This window comes from Haliotis rufescens, unplaced genomic scaffold, assembly GCF_023055435.1.
Source record: "Haliotis rufescens isolate VD_foot unplaced genomic scaffold, xgHalRufe1.0.p SCAF_7, whole genome shotgun sequence".
Lineage (NCBI taxonomy): Eukaryota > Metazoa > Mollusca > Gastropoda > Lepetellida > Haliotidae > Haliotis > Haliotis rufescens.
Window position 1 is genome coordinate 44,766,933 of NW_025964361.1, and position 13,442 is coordinate 44,780,374.

Here is a 13,442-nt window from a genome sequence, read left to right on the forward strand (position 1 = left end):
ATAATCGAAATGCTAAATTAATTATTCATAACATACTAATCAACAGGTGACAAATCTGAGTAGGTCGATAGTTGAAGTAGCCTGCCGGCGTCCACCGCGTGATGCAGACGCGGGAAACTGACCTGGGTATCTCCAGGACCATCCGTCTCCACCACTCCAACAATGAACCAAAGAACTTGTTACAGCGAAACACAAGACGCGCTGTCCAAGCTGTGAAACCACACAAAATAAATCAAAGAGAACCCGATTTTTTCATATCATGACATATTAACTTTCAGTATTATTAAAGAATCGGATGTTCTTTAGCTTATATATATCGACATATCCGTAGTGCGAGACACGCAGAGGGATATAAGGTCATGTACTGATAAGGATTATGTCCACGAAGTCCATCGTCTTAAGCGACTAATAAAGTTAACGAATGTGGTAAGTAGGTTATATTAAGTCAGAGGAAGAGGGATAGCCTAGAGGTTCATGCGAGGGATCGTCACAACGAAGAATCGGGTTCGATTCTCCACTTTGTTGCAATGTTCGAAGCCAGTTATTGATGCCCCTCGCTGTTATGGGTTGGGAGAATGTTAAAAGCGGCGTAAAACCAAACACAATCAATATATTAGCTGGAGTGAGTGAGTGAGTGAGTGAGTTGGGTTTAACGCCGCTTTTAACAGTATTCCAGTTATTTCACGGCGTGTCAGCTTAATGTGGGAGGAAAGCCCGAAGTGATGCAGGTCTCAGACGTTTACCACTTCGGTGAAACCCACGAACATGGGTATGGTGCTGACAAACCTAGAAACATAATCGGGTCGAACCGGGATTCGAACCCACAATCATAGGTTTCTGGCGTGGCCGAGGGACGCAACTCTGCACAGCGAATCGCGGCGCCTCAGACGACTGGGCCACCCGTGCCCCCTGTATTAGCTGGAAAGCAACTGTGATCAAGTACATGTTCCAATAACTGAACATCTATCAGGACAGGTGAGGTGAAATGGGGTTTAACGTCACTCCAAGATTATTGCACTTATACAGCGACGTGCATTCACGCGTGTGTGTGTGTGTGCGTGTGCGTGTGCGTGTGCGTGTGCGTGTGCATGTGCGTGCGTGTGTGTGGCTGCTTGTACTAGTCAGACTATTGGCAATTTTATAGTGCTAGACCACTGAGATACCATGCTACAGTTTAAGTACCCCACTCAGACACAGTATATTGACTCCGAGCCATCCGGTCCTTGTTTTAGCCCCTTAATGCCGAGCGTCTGACAGGGTAACAACAAGTTTAATATTTTAACGTCTTTTGGTATGACGCGCCTTGGGATCGAACCCAGACCTTCCGCTCTCCGGGCGAACGCTCTACCACGAGACAACGGAGGCGGTCTTGTAGTATATGAGTGCATGCGGTGAGTGAGTTAGTGAGTGAGTGAGTGAGTGAGCGAGATCACGGAGGCGGTTTATAGTAATAAGCCAGTTTTCAGTCCATTTAAGCAAAGATAATACAGACAAAATTTAAATGCATCAAGAACTAATGATAATCATATAATATGTCAGAAGTCCTTGCGCTTATGGAATGGGTGAATGAGTATGGCCGTACGTCGCTTCTAGGAAACATTACGGCCGTGCATGTGGAGAATCTAACCACGCCTCGGACGTGAGCGGTTTAACATCTAGACCCACCCCACGGCCCATGTGGAGCATAGCACATGGGTTATACGGTGTGCATGATGTATAAACGCTAAAGATTGCTATGTCAAAATAGCACTATTTATTACCAATATGAAGTTTTCCATTAAACAATTTAAACATATTATTTATTTAAATAAGGAATAATAATTGGGCGTATATTTGAGTCAAACACCCTCGATAAACCAGACGCATATCTGCATTCCAAGATGCTAAAATTATTTATTTCGAGACCTATATTCGGGAACCCCGGAACACGTGGCATTATGTTAGCTGTATGTGAAATAAGTGAAAGACAGCCCGGTAACCAGAAGGGGGAGTTTCACCTGTTGACTGCTTCTCCTGACGGCCTCAGAAGAGACAGTTGGAAAATGATTAACATTCGCTAAGAGTTATGATATGGCTGCGTGCACCTTGGTTAGACATCTTCTTTTGTTTTGTCGTTGTTTTCAGCTGAGCTCAGTTACCGTATTGGTTCTGATTAGTTGCCTGTACTGCATGGCGTCTATTCTTTTCAGTCACCTCTTAGACAAGATATACCTGATTTTGACCAATTCCACGTGTTCATGTTTGGTGTCCATTAAGTCCACACGCCCCTGCATTGATTGTAATTAAAAGATGTTTATTTTAGAAGCGATATATGGCAGGAAATGTGTACGGTAGAATTGGAGACGTCAACGTATCAGTGAGTGAGTGAGTGAGTGAGTGAGTGAGTGAGTGAGTGGATGAATAATTAGTTGGATGGATGGCAGGGTGTACGGTGAGTGAGTGAGTGAGTGAGGGGATTGGTGGGTGGGTGAGTGAGTGAATAAGTGAGTTGGGTGGATGGCTGAGTGGGTGAGTGAGGGGATGGGTGGGACTATTATTCTTCGGGCAAACATATATATATATGTTCATAACCGTTTTGATATGTGACAGACGTTGGAAAACCGAGTGAGTAATTACCTGTATTCAGAACAGGTAAGCAGTATTTTCATATGTTTTATTTATTCCGCACGTGCCCTGTCTACAAATACAAACTGCTTTATTCCTAGATCCGTCGCGCGTGCCAGTAGAAAGTCGAATGATTTAATTGTTTGTTATTTAACAGTCAGCAATATTCCAGCTATCATCTTCCCGAGGGAAAGGAGTTAACTGACTTTAAAAGTCCAGTTACCAGTTATGTCCCTTCTAAGCCGCTCCTATGGACCAATCAGATTCCACCTCTCGTATCACTTGCGTTTGCTTCACACAAAATGGTGGCGCCCAGTCAGGACGATCTGATCAATGATCAAGATCTATATTGTGATAAAAGAGGTCTTACATCGCGAAATGCATCAAATCACGTGAGCACCTTGATTAAAAACATGAAAAGATTTGGAAAATATCTGCTGACAACGAGTTTGCGATGCAAATGTTTTGCAAATCTTGCAATCGACCGAAATCTGCACGACAGTTTACGAACCGGATTTCGATTTCGGTGCGCGATTTTGATTGGACTATGCATAGACTCGTTAATCCATCAAAAAGGTAACTCCATAATACCAGCCCAGTTCGGCAAGGGTGAAAACTGGACTTTTATAGTCAGTTAACTCTCTTGCCTCGGGAAGATGTCCAGCTATATACTGACGACCTGTAAGTCACAGCGTCTGAACCAGTGATTGATATTATGAGCAACAATCCACGCCCTGGATGACACGCAGTCAACCAAATCACCGAGTCACCCATCCACGTTGTTGCCCTGACGACAACCACATGGTGCCGGGGACCTGTTCTTACAAGGAATCCACAACAGAATTAGGTCGTGTTAGGTCCGTGTGATCTTGACAAAACGCATACAAAGTACATTTTGTAAACATTATTATATATTATATACACCTAGAGTTTTATATATATGTCAAACAAAGGAGACGTCAGCACCGTTCGGAACAAGACATTTACGAATAACCGTGAAGAATAGTACCATTTTAATGTTGTCTTGTCCAAAACACAATGTTCACAAACAGCAGGTAAAATGAGTAAAATTGACTGGGCTAGACTAAGTATGTAGGAGCTTACACGTTTGTTCAACCATGTTCCAACAGTGTGTTTGGGTGCCTCACTCATGTTTTACATGTCCGTGAACGTTGTTCATACAAACCGTGAAGATCCGGGGTAGAATTCGTCTTCAGCTACCCATGCTTGCCGTAAAAGGCGACCATGCTTGTCGTAAGAGGCGACTTACGGGATCGGGTGGTCAGGCTCATTGACTTGGTTGATGCATGTCATCGTATCCCAATTGCTTGGATCGATGCTAATGATGTCAATGAGTGAATTGTCTGTTCCAGACTCGATTATTTACAGAGCACCGTCATATAGCTGGAATATTGCTGAGTGCGGCGTTAAACAACAAACAAACAAACAAACAAACGTTTTACATACGCTCTCGGCGTCATTTAATACACTGGTGAGGGATACGAGTGCTGAAGTCGCGATTAATCAACTCTTGTCTAGTTTTTGTGATCTCGCTCTCACTCACTCACTCACCGCATGCACTCATATACAAGACCGCCTCCGTGGACTGGTGGTAGAGGGGGTTCGATCCCCGGCCGCGACATACCCAAAGACGTTAAAGACGGTACTTGTTGTTACCCTATCAGACGCTCGGCATGAAGGGGCTAAAACAAGAACTGGTCGGGACGGAGTCAGTATACTGTGTCAGAGAGGTATTCACGTTAAACTGGTATCTCAGTGAGCTAGCACTATAAATCAGCATCAGTCCGGACAAGAGCAAGCAGCCACACACACACACACAAGGACACGTGCATGCATGTAGCTATATAAGTGCAATAATCTTGGACGCGACGTTGACCCCCTTTCACCTCACTTCATATACTTCAATGACCCTGTACACGCCATGTCGTTCAACAGGAGACATTTCGCTCCAGGGGACGACATCAGAAGCGCCATATTGTAAACGATAAAGTACCATTCGTGACATACGTTCATGCTATTGCGTAAACCGTTCTGTGATCATTCCTAGCTGAAATCAGACGTCTAACCAACAGACATCTTATAACCTGATCAATAAGATGCCTCGATTGGGTCATATTGACTCTGGACAAGGTATCGACGTTTTTGATTGGCGTCCGCCGGTAAGTAGAAACCCATCTCCACAGACAGAAGACAGTTCTTCCAGCCTTTGTCATATGTATTAACATGATTCATATGTACAATTCTCTGACAGCTGGCATCCCCCTGATCAGCCAGTGGCCAGAGTAGGCAGCACGGTAATTGCCCTGGCCGAGTTCCGCTACGTCATGACAACACGCAAACCCAGCATCTGTGTTCTGCATACATCGCCATCAACATGCCACTCCGGCAGGCGCTGCTTCACTCGTGGCAGATCCTGTTCGGGAGCAACCATTGATTTTCAAGGGGGGCGGGATAATATTGTTAGGATATCTTCATTTCTTGCAGACTGTATTTAAGTTTACAAGGAATACTGTTCGTTGTTTTTATTATTTGTAAATAATTGAGCACATATTATCGTTTAAAAAGTAACTGGGCTCCTCAACATCAAAAGTACAAAAACATGCTGACCCCCTCCCCTTCTCCCTATCCCGAATGGTTGCTCCTGACTTGAGCAGTTAAGACCTAGCAGGTGCGAGACAGGACATCTATCATCACAGTGGTCATGCACTGGCAGGGTTTTTAAATTGACCTACAAAACTAGGGGCCCATCGGACCCCCAATTACTAATTTCAGAGGTCCTCAGACGAAATATGAGGGTATTATGAAGATTTGTTTTGTTTGTTTGTTGTTTAACGCCGCACTCATCAATATTCCAGCTAATATCGAGCCTGGACCAGACAATCCATTGATTCATATCATGAGCATCGATCAACGCAACTGAGATATGATGACATACGTCAACCAAATCAGCGAGCCTGACCACCCGATCCGGTTGCCTCTTACGACAAGCATGTGTTGATGAAGAGCTATTCTACCCAGGACCTTCATGGGTCACCACTTCAATGACAGCCATAAGCACATGTATAGTCAATATTACAAACCAAGATCACAACTGGAGAAAATGTGGGATTCAAACACATGATCAGCGGATCGTAGGGTTAAGGGACGCAACTCTGCACATCGATTTGCAGCACCTCACACCAGGGACAACGTACCCTGTATCTGTGAGGCAAATAAACAACAAACAATTGAATAGTTGAATTAAAAATGTATTTGGTAAACTGTTTACAAAAAAGGAATTGTGATATGGATGCATTGTTATTGAGGATGAAGCATTAGAAATTAACAATGGCCTGACAGTCCGTATCAAGTAAAATTGCCAAGGGCTTCTGGAATGTCTATTTAAGGATTGTTTTTCATGTTTTTTGCATTTATCTGCATAAATGTATAGACAACAGTCACAAATCGTAGAAAATCATGTACCGTTGTTACCATCTTAGTGACAAGGGTTAACAGGATGCTCTTAACACATGCCTTAAATGTTTTTGTTTTTGTGATTAACAAAACACCATGCATAATGATTGCTGTCAACTAGACAAATAAGAGATGTTTACCAGCAATTCATAAACAGCAAAAACAGTAAGGGTCAACGTTTCAGAGGTAAATTGTAAATGTTATCGTAGTACTCTTCTGCTAAATCCAGCTCTCTTGTTCATTTCTAACACCATGGGTGTGATTATATTTCATGATAATTAATATACAACATTTAAGCACATTAGAGGTCAAAATTATAAAATGTATATCTCAACATGTCATAAAACGTATATCTCCTTGGTAATGTTGAATGGAGGAGAACATGGCTGAGAAGGAGTGTAATTATTGTATTGACACTGGGGGGGAGGAGGGGGGGGGGGGGGGGGGGATATTAAAGGTATGATTTACTTTGACTGCAGAACGTCTACCCGAACAGTGGTTTTAAGTCCATGCATCCTGTTCTGAAGAGAAAGTCTATCTCACAGTCCCAGAACCATATTATTTTACCTTCCATCCAGCTCTTTTTGTATTTCAAAAGCCAAAAATGAAGCAACTCTAGATTTTCCTCAGGTCTCCCATCTTACTGGGGCCCTTTTTCAATTTAAATGGAATTATTTGTTTTTATCAAAATTATTTATTTTCAGAGACTAAGCATTAGTCTGTCAAAGAGTCTGACAACTGTCTTTCCTGTTGTCTCTCATGCAGACCCTAAAACAAAATTATCCCCAAACAGGCTAGAAAGTCTTAAATTACTTTGCCAATTCAAGAAAATGAAGATATCCTCTATAATATATTTAAAAACAATTTAAGAAACGCATTTCAGATAAAAGAGAATCAGATAATGTTGTTCTTCCCGTGCAGTAGACTAACATCTAGTCTCTGAAATGAACATATTTTACACACAAAAAAAGGTCTTAAATTATCCAAAGACGTACATACATCTATGAACGTCTTTGAATTATCTCAATAAAACATAATAAAAAGGAGCCAGAGTCGCTTTTCATTCTCAACTGCAGTATGTTAGACTTTGACCACTATTATAGACTTGCATAGGCTGTATTTGATATATTTGTTTCAGGGTCTGTATAACAGACTACAGGTGCTGTGGTGAATTCCAATCTAACCTGGAGGTGTCTGGTAAAGGGAGATAACTATGTCTTGAAACGTGACCACCCATCAGACAAAGAAAGAATGTTGGAGCTGCAGACAGCAAATTAGAGACCAGACCGTCACATGCTAATATGAATCCTGTGAAGTAAGTGTGAAACACACACTGGATTCCTAACATATCAAACTTGTTACGTCACTTAAATTGCATTGAAAGTGAGAGCAGTTTAAGAAACATTCCATCGCTATGAACATATTCTACTCAATGTTCGATAGGGATAACCAGATACATCATTTGAGGTGAGGTGAAATTGGGTTTAACGTCTTTTGGTATGACGCGGCCGGGGATCGAACCCCGGACCTTCCGCTCTCTGGGCTGACGCTCTATCACCAGACCAAGGAGGCGGTCCACATTATTTGACCTTCGGCATATGAGAATCAGCTTTGTGTATCATGGAAAGAGTGAGTGAGTGAGTGAGTTGGGTTTAACATGTTTAATGCCGCTTTTAACAGTATTCCAGTTATATCACGGTGTGTCAGCTTAATGTGGGAGGAAAGCCCGAAGTGATGCAGGTCTAAGACGTTAAAAACGGTTTACCACTTCGGTGGTCAAGCGAATTTGACAGCGAATTTGACATATGAGAATCAGTTTTGTGTGTCATGGAAAGATAGAAACATCTCTGTCAAAAGTAGTCTAGTATATTATTGAGGCAATGCACTTGGGTTTCTTTACATTTAAATCTTTACCAATAAATATTCTATTTCCGAATATTTAATTAAACAAAACAAACCCAGAAGTCTTAAGAAACAGTTTCTGACAATAAATAATTAAGGTGTTTGGTTTTGACATAACAGTAGGTTGTCCTAAAAAAAATCTGCCTGAAAAAATATAACAGCATATTGAGTAGTTTTGCCAGGTATAAAAAAATTGGTTCACAAAACAATGTATCTATTTTTACTTTAGGTGCCAACCTAAACAATTATAGTGATGATATTATCAAATATATACACTTTAACTTTTCATAGGGAGTAGGGAACCAAATATCAGCAATGGCTTCAAGATGGCAATGGCTGACATACAAAACGTATTCCAGAATCAATGTTGCCAAGCAACTGCCTCATTTTCATCTTCATTACATGTCACAGTGCAGCAACCCATGCTTGCCGTAAAAGGCGACTATGCTTGTCGTAAAAGGCGACTAACGGGATCGGGTGGTCAGGCTCGCTGACTTGGTTGATACATGTCATCAATCCCAATTGCGTGGATCGATGCTCATGATATCAATCACTGGATTGTCTGGTCCAGACTCGATTATTTACAGACCGCCGTCATATAGCTGGAATATTGCTGAGTGCGGCGTTAAACAACCAACCAACCAACCAACATGTCACAGTGGACATACGCAGACACATAATTTGTAGTTTTTTTGTAGTCATTATCCCTATCAAAACATGAGCAGTATATGTGACAAATTAGACCTTTTACGGTGCTGTCAGCATTTTTTTAAATCAATGGATATGTCATAGTGGTTTTAATCTTTAGTATCAAAACATGTGAAAGTGGCACTGTTGGTGGAAGATAAACATTTATGACAACAAATTTGTTTACATTCTTGTTGAAAATGGAGTGAACATAAATCACATAAATTCCTTCTGTCTCTAACTAGGACCAGTAAATCAACTAATCTAATCAAGTCGCCATAAATCAAAGGAACAAATTGAGCAAGCAATAAATATGATACGCTATATTCACAAGCCGAGCAACTTACCAGGCACACTACATTAAGATGATAACACCTGCTGTAACCTGGAGACAGGCAAATGAAACATGTCAAGACATCATTTGACTATCATCCTGAATCTGAGGAAGATACCATTTGATTTTCAGGGGGGGGGCTCAAGATTCTGGTTTGAGCATTTTTTAAACATGTTTAGGAGCTAAATTATATTTTAAAAATTCAGTAACAATAACAAACTATTTCTTTGGACCATTGCCTGCAAGAAAAGGCCACATTTTTTTTATCTACAATGCTAGGAATATGTCAAATAAAATCAGTAAAACTGGGGCTTGATCTTTTTAATAGAAAAAATAACCCCTGCACCCCTCCGAAAATGAAATGGTTGCTCCCTAAAACATGAAACTTCAAAGCTCTCTCATTCCTGTGTACATGGTGTAACACTTTAAAATTTCTAATTTTTCTTACAAAAGATTTTTTTCTAAAGTAATGTCAATTACATTTCATCCACACCAATGGATATAAGTACAAATATATTGAATAATCCAAGTGATAATGAATGTTGCTGTCAATCTGTAAATTGTAAAAAAAATATAATCACGCTATAAATATATGACAAGAACCTCCTGCAGGGAATGATGCTAAGATCGATTAAGATGTTACGGGACATAACACATGTATGAAACACTCCCTTGGATCTGAACAATGTTTTAAACAATAAATACACACATCTCCGAATATATGGAAGTTGAATATAGAAAATATCGACCCAATTCATCCAGTTTCCGTACTGACTACTGAGCATTGGTAACAGACACGACTGTTTGCATACCTAATAGAAAATGTCGGATAGAGCAAACTGAATATTGGTGTTTCTTCAGGTTTGGGGTTGACTCAGTGAATACGGTGATATTTCATTTTATCGCCATCTGTTTGAATCATTCATCCAAAGAAACATCAGTGAGATTAAAATAGTGAAAATAGGACTGCACATGTTTTGTTTGTTTGTGCTTTTGTTGTTTAATGCTGCACTCAGCAATATTGCAGCTATATGAGTGAGTGAGTATGGTTTTACGCCGCTTTTAGCAGTATTCCAGCAATATCACGACGGGGGACACCAGAAATGGGCTTCACACATTGTACCCATGTCGGAAATCGAACCCGGGTCTTTGACGTGACGAACGAAAGCTTTAACCACAAGGCTACCCGACCGCCCCTGCAGCTATATGACAGTGGTCTGGAAATAATCAAATCTGGACCAGACAATCCAGTGATTATCATCATAAACATCGATCCATGCAATTGGGATAGGATGACTGGACATGTAATATTCTGGAGGTGGGGGGTAGGGGATGGTTGGGGCTGACTGGGATTTGTATAAGACAAAACCTTTATTCATTACATCCAGCATGTCAAATGAAAAAATATTTTAAATTTTTCTTTAAACATGTTTAATACCGAGGTTAATTATGTTCCCTGGTAACTTAGGGAATAAAACAAATCAAATAAAAAAATTCAAAGCATGCCACAGAGTTTCAAACGATCGTTACTAAATAAATGACAGATTAGGATGGTGCTGAAAACTCTTCATCTACAGATTATTCTGGACTCAAATACTGATAGCCACATTTGTTTGGAACTAAAATTCTGATTTCAAAACACATTCAAGCTGCTATATCAAGCCTCATTTATCACCATCATGTATTTACAGCCAATCACAGCATGTTGCAACTAGGCAGAAAGGTTTCGCAGCAAATACCACCACGCTAATATAAAACATTTATGCAGCATATCACGGGTTCACTAGACATGAAATTGTTTTGCAAATGAATAAACAGTAATTTCAAATTAACTGATTTGATGTGTGAACAACACAGAGGACACCTACTGAGATATGTTCCACATTATTGAAATATTTATTTTCCACACACCTTCTGTTACCTGTGGCTGAGCTTCAAACTGGATAAATAGCAAATGTCAATGTCAGAGAATAACCAGTGTCAATTATCCGACGAAACCGATTCCATCGGGTGGAAAAGTCGACATTACGGTGAAACTTACATGAATGAATCACTGTAAGTCAGTGACAACACCAGCCGTCAGGGTTCACAGAGTTATCTCCCTTGAACATACAGACTGTACAGAGCTGTAGTTCACAATTTTCTTTGAAAAAATATGACATATTATTTGCAGTTACTATTAATTAAACAAGGGGAACAATGGCACGGAAATAGGAGGGGTTCACCAAATATGCTTATTAGTTGTGACTTAAACTCATTTTCAATTGAATGTGACAGAATCAGTCTGTTTCACTGAGCAGCATTTAAATCTTAAAGTGAGTGAGTGGGTATGGTTTATGCAGCTTTTAGCAATATTCCAGCAATATCACCGCGGGGAAAACCAGAAATAGGCTTCACACATTGTACCCATGTCGGGAATCGAACTCGGGTCTTTAGCGTGATGTGTGAACCCTTTCACCACTAGGCTACCAGACCGCCCCTTAAATCTTAAAAGTCAAGCTAGATGCACAAAATTTGCAAATAACTAGAATAAAATATGTTGGCAAGATATATAGATGACAATGTCATCTTTTGCTTTTCACTCACATCCTATTTACAGATTTATTTATGATAATGAGTAGCTATGTCAAAATGATGCACCAATTGCCTAATTCATGTTGGTTATACACAATACGAAAATGTTCTAATGTACAGAAGTTCACCTTCACACAATGATGTTATGAGACAAGGGTTATCATTGTCCAGTTAATAAGACACCCTCACAGCCTAGTATTATCATCTAAAATAAGATAGCTGAGTGATTAATCGCAAAGAACAATGAAGAACGAGGCGTATTTATTTCATGATAAAACATTGTTATATCATGACGTCATTATTGGAGATTCAGACATGCGCTTGCAACTAGATGACATAAATTGGAAAGTTATGTTTGAGAGGGAAGTGTCTTGTGAGTTGTTCCCCACAGATGTAGCTGGGCACTTAGATAAATGCAATGCAAAGTGGGTTAGATGTGGCAATTGGTATTAGGAGAAAAGTACAGATAATTGACAGGAGGATTGTGAGAATACGCAGGAAATACCAAACCCCTCTTCATAGAATGGACTTGTCCGACATTGCCGAGGTCAGATTGTGTTCAGGGAGTCATTATTATTAAAATTATGGTAACTATTTGAAGCTTGAACATTTTATCATCATCCTTAAAGAGGCTGTACATAATGTTGATATCTCATATAACAAAATATATGACCTGTGGTCATTTATCGTACAATAAAACACTGCAGGGAGAATAAACCACTCTGGGATGCGTCCCTCATTGTTTATTCTCCCTGCAGTGTTTTTTTGTATGATAAACAACTCGCACTCCTCGTTTATTTCTTAATTCAAAAGGAGTTAAAGAAGACCAAATTGGTATGACAGTTTAGCTATAGCCATCTTAAAAAAATCACATGTCTTTAACTTCTTTTGAGTAGTCTATATTTTTAAGCTATAGAGGGACAAAGATGTGTCAGGTATCATATTATTGTTTTGAAAATCAAAATCTCACTCTTTTGAAGAGAAGAATCTTGTAAACATCTTCTAAATATCTTAAAACAATATTCCCAATAGTTTCAGAGAAAATACAATACAACACACTGCATTATTTCTTAATACAGATATGTTTGTGTGAATGCTTCTCTCATTCCGGGAATTAAGAAGCTGATTGGCTGATTGGAAGTTCACCTGACACAACCCCGCCCACACACTGTCAGATCTTCACACAGGGAGGTACCATATTTGTGTAGAGGAGCTGATGTTTAATGTATTGCAACTACTGCAGCCACATGGTCCCCAGACTGACAAGTATACTTGTCAAAGGTAACAAAGTGACAAAACCCTCACCATAATCATTAGAAATCTCTACTTAAAGCGCCCCTTGTGAATTCCGAACATAAGCCATCACTAGCTCGGTATATCCATCCTCCCGAGGCAAGGGTGTTAACTGGCAAGAGAGTAACTATAAAAAGTCCAGTTTCCATCCTTGCCGAACTAGGCTGGAATTCCTGCGCTCGATCGTAGCGCTACCAGTGGCTATTACCAGTTATGTCCCTTCTATGCCTCTCCTATGGACCAATCAGATTCCACCTCTCGTATCACTTGCATTTGCTTGAAACAAAATGGCGGCACCCAGTCAAGCTAATCTGATCGATAATCAAGATCCATATTGTGATAAAACAGGTTTTACATCGCCAAGTGCCTGAAATCACTTGAGCACCTTGATTAAAAACCTTAAAAGATTTGGAAAATATCTGTTGACGAGTTGGCTTAGCACATGCTTTGCAAATCCTGCAATCGACTGAAATCTGCATGACCGTTTACGAACAGGATTTCAAATTCGTTGAGCGATCTTGATTGGACTATGCATGGACTCGTTATCCAGGCCTAAGTAATTCCCCAATACTAG